Source organism: Erinaceus europaeus, chromosome 13 (assembly GCF_950295315.1).
Source record: "Erinaceus europaeus chromosome 13, mEriEur2.1, whole genome shotgun sequence".
NCBI classification, from domain to species: domain Eukaryota; kingdom Metazoa; phylum Chordata; class Mammalia; order Eulipotyphla; family Erinaceidae; genus Erinaceus; species Erinaceus europaeus.
In genome coordinates this window covers 99,869,212-99,878,492 of record NC_080174.1, presented here as the reverse complement: position 1 = coordinate 99,878,492, position 9,281 = coordinate 99,869,212, and the positions used below count along the sequence as shown (strand labels likewise).

The 9,281-nt window shown below is 57.1% G+C and overlaps 1 protein-coding gene across 2 annotated transcripts in view; it reads left to right on the top strand.

The window, feature by feature from the left end:
* The window catches only part of PIK3CD (phosphatidylinositol-4,5-bisphosphate 3-kinase catalytic subunit delta), a 70,872-nt gene that overhangs the window by 28,474 nt on the left and 33,117 nt on the right, over positions 1 to 9,281 (top strand). Inside the window, exons 1-2 of one of the 2 annotated variants that reach the window (XM_060170934.1) lie at positions 1,792 to 1,904; positions 4,376 to 4,497. The gene's annotated coding sequence lies outside the window, so the exon portion shown is untranslated. Of the gene's footprint in view, positions 1 to 1,791; positions 1,905 to 4,375; positions 4,498 to 9,281 lie in introns of those variants that run through there. The other variant, XM_060170933.1, reaches the window with a different exon arrangement.

The following is a 9,281-nucleotide window of genomic DNA, read 5'->3' as shown; positions in this document are numbered from 1 at the left end:
GTGGGACTGTGTGCAGTTGGGCTGTGGGCAGTAGGAATGTGTGCAGTGGGACTGTGTGCAGTGAGGCTATGTGCAGTGGGACTGTGTGCAGTGAGGCTGTGTGCAGTGGGGCTGTGTGCAGTGGGGCTGTGTGCTGTGGGACTGTGTGCTGTGGGACTGTGCAGCGGGACTGTGTGCAGTGGGATTGTGCAGTGAGGCTGTGTGTAGTGAGGCTGTGTGCAGTGAGGCTGTGTGCAGTGGGGCTGTGTGCCGTGGGATTGTGCAGCGGGACTGTGTGCAGTGGGGCTGTGTGCAGTGGGACTGTGTGCAGTGGGGCTGTGTGCAGTGGAGCTGTGTGCAGTGGGCTGTGTGCAGTGGGACTGTGTGCAGTGGAGCTGTGTGCAATGGGACTGTGTGGTGGGACTGTGTGCAGCGGGACTGTGTGCAGTGGGACTGTGTGCAGTGGGGCTGTGTGCAGTGGGCTGTGTGCAGTGGGACTGTGTGCAGTGGGGCTGTGTGCAATGGGACTGTGTAGTGAGACTGTGCAGTGGGGCTGTGTGCAGTGGGACTGTGTGGTGAGACTGTGCAGTGGGGCTGTGTGCAATGGGACTGTGTGCAGTGGGACTGTGGTGGGACTGTGTGCAGTGGGGCTGTGTGCATTGGGACTGTGTGCAGTGGGGCTGTGTGGTGGGACTGTGTGCAGTGGGGCTGTGTGGTGGGACTGTGCGTTGGGACTGCAGTGAGATTGTGCGCAATGAGGCCCAGTTCCCTGCCCTGGCGTTGCACACCCCCAGGGAGGTGTGCATAAGTACAGAGCACTGTTGTCAGGTGTGGAGGTGAGGTGGGGAGGAGGTGACGGGTGAGTGTTTCTGTGTCCCTGTACTGAAGCACCCTGCCAGCACCCACGGCTTCTGGGGTTGCAGAAACTGGTAAAAGTTCCATTGTTTTTCTAAACCCCACACAGCAAGGGAGCTGCGACGGACAGGGAGGGAAGCCTAGGGGCCGGCGCTCAGCTCGCCCAGCACCCGCGAGCGCAGCTCCTGGGGTGACCCCGGCCAGCGCCCGCCCTTCCTGGTGCTTCCCTGAGTCCCGGGGCGGGAAGGGGCTGGGCGGGCGGCGTGTCTCTCCCTTTGCAGAAGGTGCTTTCCACCCTTGGCTTGCAAAGTGGGAGGGGCCGGGCCGGCTGCACCCAGGCTCCGGCGGCTGCTGGGGTCCTGCGGGAGCGGCGGGCTGAGGGTGGGGGCTTTGCAGCAAGGGTCCCCTGTTTGGGCGCTCGGGTCTGGAGTCCCCGGGGCCTGCGGGAGCATGGGGATGGGGGCGGGGGCTTTGCAGCAAGGGTCCCCCTGTTTGGGTGCTCGGGTCTGGAGTCCCCGGGGCCTGCGGGAGCATGGGGATGGGGGCGGGGGCTTTGCAGCAAGGGTCCCCTGTTTGGGCGCTCGGGTCTGGAGTCCCCGGGGCCCTGCGGGAGCATGGGGGTGGGGGTGAGGGCTTTGCAGCAAGGGTCCCCTGTTTGGGCGCTCGGGTCTGGAGTCCCCGGGGCCCTGCGGGAGCATGGGGGTGGGGGTGGGGGCTTTGCAGCAAGGGTTCCCCTGTTTGGGCGCTCGGGTCTGGAGTCCCTGGGGCCCTGCGGGAGCATGGGGGTGGGGGGGGGCTTTGCAGCAAGGGTCCCCCTGTTTGGCGCTCCGCTGGGGAGGCGAGCATTGGCCGCTGGGCCCGCGCCAGGCCCCGCCCTGGGCCGCGCCCTCCCCTGCTCTGCCCGCCCCTGCCCTGCCCTCCTCGCAGGCGCTGCCGCCCCGCCCCGCCCCGCCCCGCCGGCCTGGCCAGGGCCCAGCGCACCCCCGCGGGCTCCCGCCGCCCGACCCGCCGCCCGACCCGCCGGGTCCCCCGGGCAACGTCTCCAGGGAGAACTGCCCCGCCCCGCCCCGGTACGAAGCCCACCTGTGTGGGCGTCCGGGGTCCCAGTCCCCGCGCGGCGCCCGGCTTTGTCCGCTCGGGGCCACCGGGGTCCCGGGACGTGGGCTGCAGGGGGCACCCGGCCGGGGGGTTCGGAGTGGGGAGGAGGGACGCGCTGGGCGGGGCACCGGCTGGGAGCGAGGGAGCCGGCTCCCCGGGCTGCGCTGCGGGCGGGCGGGGCTGTGCCCTGCGCACCCTGTGCCGGGTCCCTGTGCCGGGTCCCTGTGCCGGGGTCCCTGTGGCGGGGTCCCTGTGCCGGGTCCCTGTGTCGGGGTCCCTGTGCCGGGTCCCTGTGCCCTGCGCACCCTGTGCCGGGGTCCCTGTGCCGGGTCCCTGTGCCGGGTTCTCTGTGCCGGGTCACTGTGCCGGGGTCCCTGTGCCGGGTCCCTGTGCCGGGTTCCCTGTGCCGGGTTCCCTGTGCCGGGTTCCCTGTGCCGGGTTCCCTGTGCCGGATTCCCTGTGCCGGGTCCCTGTGCCGGGCCCCCTGTGCCGGGGTCTCTGTGCCGGGGTCCCTGTGCCGGGTTCCCTGTGCCGGGTTCCCTGTGCCGGGTTCCCTGTGCCGGGTTCCCTGTGCCGGATTCCCAGTGCCGGGTCCCTGTGCCGGGCCCCCTGTGCCGGGGTCTCTGTGCCGGGGTCCCTGTGCCGGGGTCCCTGTGCCGGGCCCCCTGTGCCGGGTCCCTGTGCCGGGTCCCTGTGCTGGGGCGGGTACCCTGCGCCCTTGCTGCAGAGCCTGGCGTGCCCCTGCGGGGCGGGCTGTTTACTCTTCGGGTGCCAAGCGCTGGCCGGGCGCATCCCCCCTTCGGGCCAAGCACCGCGTCTCCCGCATCCGCAGCCCTCCTACCCGAGGGTGCCCTAGTACCCACGGGTGACGCCGGGTCCCGAGCTTCCGGCAGCCCCGGCGGATCTGCCCCGATCCGCCCCGCTGCCCGCCCCGCTGCCCGCCCCGCTGCCCGCCCCGCTCCCCGACCCGCTTCCCGACCCGCCTAGACCAAGGTGCCTTGGCATCTGGCTTCCCAGCGATGAAGCAGGGTGGGATCTCCCTGCCGGGCCCGTCGGTGCTGGTCCCGTGGGCCCGGGCTGCAGAGCAGCGGCTTCTCACTCAGCTGACGGTGCCGCCCCGTCTCTGGTCAGTCTCCTGGACGCTGGGTGAGGGCCTCGCTCAGTCCCGCTGGCCAGAGTGTTTGGGTGGTGCGGGGGTACCCTGGGGATCAGGTACTTTTCCCTCCATTTCTTGAGTCTGGTCTCTGTCTGTGGAGGAACCGAGGGCTAGGTGTCCTGCGCCTGGTCTTGGGGCTGCGTGTGGGCTCCGGGCAGGAGTCTCGGGCTGTGCGGAGCAGTGCGGAGGGCGCACCAGTGCTGGAAGGGGCAGGCCCTGCTGGCATCCGGCTCGCTGAGCTCCTGGAGCTCAGGCGCATCCCTCCCAGAGCAGGGGAGAAACAACAGGGTACAGTCATGCCCCCACACCCAGCCTTTTCGCCAGTGGGCAGGATGGTGTGATGGTGTGAGTGACCACCCGCTCCAGGGCCACCTCCAGTTCACACACAGCTGTGGGCGGCCTTGAGCAGCTCACACACTTTGCTTTCCAAAACCCAAGCCGAGTAGCCAGCGAAGCCAAAGTCTGAGCCACGTGCATATATTCCTGTCAAGGCTGGAAATACCTCCAGGCTTTGTTCTTTGCCGCCAAAGGGGGCTGTGGTGCTCAAATGCAGGGAGTAAGACAGTTCCGCCTAACAGAATGAGGTTGGATTGCAGAAAGGGAGCCTGCATGGGATAGTCCCTGTGCAGCCAGAGTCCTGGATGACAACACAGTTCTGAGACTCCCTTTTTAAATCTTCTTCTTGGGCTGGGGAGGTAGCATAATGGTTATGCAAAGAGACTCTCACGTCTGAGGCTTTGAAGTCCTAGGTTCAATGCCCAGCACCACCTTAAACCAGAGTTGAGCAGTGCTCCGGTGATGATGATGATAATGATATATTCTCCCCACCTTCTTCTTCTGGGGGCTGGGCAGTGGCACACCTGATAGAGTGCACAGACACCTGGTTTCAAGCCTCTGGTCCCCCATGTGCAGGGGGAGCTTCATGAGTGATGAAGCAGTGTTGCAGGTGCCTTCCCTTCCCTCTCTTATCTCTTTCTCCCCCTCTCAGTTTCTCTTGGTTCTGTTAAATAAAAGGGAAAAAAGTGGGGGGGGGGCTTCTACAAGTGGTAGATTCGTTGTGCAAGCACCAAGCCCCATTTATAACCTGGTGGTAAAAAAATACATAGTAATAATAAAAATCTCCTTCTGACCTGGACAGGTAGCACAGTGGTTATGCAGGAGGCTTGGGGCTGTGACTCTAAAGTCCCAGGTCCAATCTCCAGCACCACAAGAAGTCAGACCTGTGCAGTGCTCTTCTAAAGTAAATAAATACATACCTAAATAAACTATATTTTCTTCTTTTTTCAGATGGATAATGTGCCCAGAGTCAGGCAAAGCTGGAATGATGCTCACTGAGTTTAACGCATTGTTAGTCTGCCAGGAAGAGGAGCCTTTGCAGCTGCTGGCCTCCCATAGGCCGCTCCAGAGAGGTAGGTTGGGTAGAAGAAGAGATGCTATTTTGTAGCTGGGTTAAGACTTTGAACTATAGCCAGGCTCCCTGACTGTCTGGCCAAAGAGGAACCTCCAAAGGAAGCTGAAATCTGTGCTAGGAGCTAAGGGTGGGCGGGGAGAGTGAGTGCGAGGCCGTGTAGGCAGCTTGCCAGGAGGGGCTGCTGCCTGAGAAGAGTCCTGACTTTGCTGCCAGGAGCCTGCAGCTGCGCAGTGAACTGGAGCACTGGGAACTTGACGTACTCCGGACATGGTGGGGTTGGTTGTGCTGGCCTCTTTGGGGAGAGGAAAACTGTCTCCCCACCACAGAGAGTGGACTGAATTTTTGCTAACTTGCTGTTGTCTGTCAAGGAGTCCTTAGTGAGAGACAGTGTCTCTCCAGAGAGTTGGCGGCACTGCATGGGCCATATGATCATCCTGGGACCATCCTTCAGCTATGCAGTGAGGAGAGGAGGCCACAGATACAAGCTGCACATTGGCTGAGCCACGCCTTGTGTGCTGGGTAGAGGGATGCTTAGCGAGCTTTCAGACGCTTGACCTGTGGTCCAGTTTGCTGGCTGTGGGGCATTCTGAGCACAGGGCTCTTTCTCTGGACACAGAAGCAGCAACTTTTCAAAATGGAATCAGGCACAGACTTACAAGGTGATGTCACACTTGGCTGTCTTTCTACTACTCACACCTCATGCTTTTTGTTGTTGTGTGTTTGTTTTACCAGAGCACTGCTCAGCTCTGGCTTATGGGGGTGCTGGAGATTGAAGCTGGGACTTTGGAGCCTCAGGCAAGAGAATCTCTTTGCATGACCACTGTCCTATCTCCCCACACCCCGCTTCATGTTTCTAGATATTCATTTGTGCTTCCCAAACTTACTTGCTGTGGGTCTCTTTGCAAAGACCAAAGTATTCAGCAGAATTTGTAACCTGTTGCCTAGAATCCCTTCCACACAATGCCCACCCCACTCTGACTCCCTCTGGAGGTAGAACCCCAGGAGTTCCTAGAACTAAGCAAAACCCATGGATGACGTGCACCTGCATAGGTGTCACAGCGTCTGCGTTGTTTTAGAAGATGCCTTTTAGTCATTTTAACCCTCATACCTTTTATTTATTAAAAACTATTTACTATAAAACTGCAAAATCAAAGCGATGGCAAGCATATTTCTTCTGTACTGTTCCTTGAAGTTCCCTCACAGACTTTTTTTTTTTTTTTTTTGCCCCACCAAGGTTATCCCTGGGACTCAGTGTCTGCACCACCCCAATGTTCCTGGTGGATATATATATATTTGTTGTTACCAGAGCACTGTTCATCTCTAGCATATGGTGGGGATTGAATTTGGTTCTTGGGAGCCTCGGGCATGAGAGTTCATTTGCATTCCATTATATTACCTACCCTCTGCCTGGGGATATCTATTTTTTATAGAGGATTAGAAATGTGGTGGGGTAGCATGGAGGAGAGACACGTGCAGCAATTCCCACTGCTTGTGAAGCTTCCCCTGCAGGTGAGGAGTAGGCCCTGGCTGAATTGTCACACGTTAGGTGATATGTGCACTCGGCCAGGGCTGCCACCACTGCCCCTTCTCCTCCAGGGCATCTTCTGTGTGTCCCTTGCTGAGTTGCCAGCTGAGGTCGGGGGAACAAGTTTGGGGCTTGTTTTTTATTAAATATTTTTATGGATACTCACAGAAGCAGTCGATTGCTGCATGTTTATCTTCACTCTTGCTCAGAATCCCACTAAAATGAGAGTAAAGGAATAAGAAAGATAGAACTTCTTTTTTTATAATTATTTATTTCCTTTTTGTTGCCCTCGTTTTTATTATTGTTGTACTTATTATTGTTGTTGATGTCGTCATTGTTGGATAGGACAGAGAGAAATGGAGAGAGGAGGGGAAGACAGAGAGGGGGAGAGAAAGACAGACACCTGCAGACCTGCTTCACCACCTGTGAAGCGACTCCTCCTGCAGGTGGAGAGCCGGGGGCTTGAACCGGGATCCTCATGCCGGTCCTTGTGCTTTGCACCATATGTGCTTATCCTGCTGCGCTACCGCCTGACTCCCAAGATAGAGCGTCTTCATAAAGCACAGAGTCAGTGCTTGTGGGACCAGGTGGTGGCACACCCGGTCGAGCACACATGTTGCAGTGCACGTGGACCCAGGTTCAAGCCTCTGGGCCCCAGCTGCCGGTGAAGCAGTGCTGCAGGTGTCTCTCTTTCTCTCTCCCTCCCCCATCCCTCTCAGTTTTTTTCTATCTCTATTGTAAATTAAAAATAAAGAAGTCAATGTTAGAAGAATAGGAATGTGAGCAAATATTTTGTAGGTAGAAAGCGGGGGGTGAATGTATGGTCAAGCAGAAATGTGAACGCAAGCTGATGTTTCCACTGGCCCCAAGAATGGAAGCTACAGTGGCACGAGAGATAGTGCACTAGGTGGGAAGCCTGCCCTGCCAGACATGCAGTCCTGCTCCAGGCCCGCCACCACACGGGAAGTGCTGTGGCGCCAGAGAAAGCTCTGGTGCTGTCTGTGTCTTTTTCTTATGTAAATGGAAAAAAGGGAAACGAGTGGTGAAATCACTCATGTAACATGGGTGAGAGCAGGCTATGCAAAAAACAAGAAGGATGTGGAGGCTGCAGAGAGCTCGTGAAGATGGGTGCAGAAGCGGGAAACGAAGGATGTGGAGGCTGCAGAGAGCTCGTGAAGATGGGTGCAGAAGCGGGAAACGAAGGATGTGGAGGCTGCAGAGACCTTGTGAAGATGGGTGCAGAAGTGGGAAACGAAGGATGTGGAGGCTGCAGAGAGCTCGTGAAGATGGGTGCAGAAGCGGGAAACGAAGGATGTGGAGGCTGCAGAGAGCTCGTGAAGATGGGTGCAGAAGCGGGAAACGAAGGATGTGGAGGCTGCAGAGAGCTCGTGAAGATGGGTGCAGAAGCGGGAAACTAAAAATGGGAAGGCTGGCTTAAAGTCTTTGCTCTCTGAAAAATATGTGGAGCAGAGTGGTGAAATTGCACATGTGCAAAAATCTGGAGACAGAGACAGACGGACAGAGAGACCGAGTTGGAGCCACACACAGCCCTCTCTCACCCCACAGGACCAGGTAGCTAGCTCCTTCCTCTACCCCAGCAGAAAATGTCCATCCCTGCAGGTGGTGTTCAGGAAGGGTAGAAGGCAGGGGTTTGGTGAGGAGAATGAGCAGCCCCTGCCCCCAAGAGACAGCTGTCCTGCCTCCTTCTCAAACTTGAACGAGCAGCCATAGGTCATCCCCACAGAACCTGGGCTTTTAGCGAGAAAGATCCAAACAGAGCAAAAAAAATCAGGGGGCTAGCTAGGGGTGCACCCAGTTGAGCACACATGTTACAGTTCACAAGGACCCAGGTTCAAGCCCTGCAGCAGGGAAGCTTCACAACTGGTGAAGTGGGGCTGCCAGTGTCTCTCTGTCTCTCTCCCTCTCTCTCCCCTTCCCTCTCAGTTTCTCTCTGTCCTGTCAAAAAAAAAAAAAGGGTGGTGGTGGTGGGGGGAAATGGCTGCCAGGAACAGTGAATTTGACAGAAGAGACAGAAGATTGGAAACTTGCTGGGGCCAGGTGGTGGTGCACCTGGTTGAACACACATGACAGTGTGTAAGGACCTGGGGTCAAGCCCCTGGTCCCCACCTGCAGGGGGAAAGCTTCACAAGTGGGGAAGCAGGGCTGCAGGGGTCTCTCTGTTTCATTCCCTATCTCCTCCTCCTCAATTTCTCTCTATCTCTACCCAGTAATAAATAAAGAAAAAGAAAAAGAAAAGAAAAACAACTTGCGGGGGTCGGGTGGTAGCACAGTGGGTTAAGCACACATGGCACGAAGCACAAGGACCGGTATAAGGATCCCGGTTCGAGCCCCTGGCTCCTTGCCTGCAGGGGGGGGTCTCTTCACAGGCGGTGAAGCAGGTCTGCAGGTGTCTGTCTTTCTCTCCCCCTCTCTGTCTTCCCCTCCTCTCTCCATTTCTCTCTGTCCTATCCAACAACAACAACAATAATAACCACAACAACAATAAAACAACAAGGGCAATGAAAAGGGGGAAAATAGCCTCCAGGAGCAGTAGATTCATGGTGCAGGCACCGAGCCCCAGCAATAACCCTGGAAGAAAAAAAAGAAAAAGAACACCAACTTGCTAGAAAGCTGAGCACAAAAACTTGAGATGGAACTAGGAAATGGAGGATAAGCAATTTAGAGAATCAGTTTAGGAGTTCTCATGTGAACTCAAGTACAGGAAGGGGAGACATGGAGAAGGGGAAGCGGCGAAGAGACAGAAACTCAGCCTTAACTGAAGGACTTCCTAACTATTCAGCGCGGTGACTGACAAAATATACCACACAAAAGTGGAATGCTGTGGGACATTGTCTTCAACTTTCAGAACTCCGGAGAGAGAAACTAAAAGCCAGGAGACAGATACGAGGCCACATCCAGAGAACAGAATGGCTGGCCTTCACGCAACAGCAGAGACCACAGGCCATGGGAGCAGCTCTCTCTGACGTCCAAGGGAGATGAACTCCCAAGCCAGAATCTTTATTGCCATCCAAGCAAATTTTCTTTTCTTTGCAAGCCAGGGTCTTCCATCCAAGCAATTTTTTTTTTTTTTTGCAAGCCAGGTTCTTGCATGTGCACAGTTTCAATGATTCCAGACTGATCTTCATTCAGATAGAGAGACAGAAAGAGTGGGATGTGGAGAGGAAGAGGGAGAAAGGAAGAAATGCCATAACACCAGAGCTTTCCCTGCTTCTGTGACACTCTGTGCATGCCAGGGT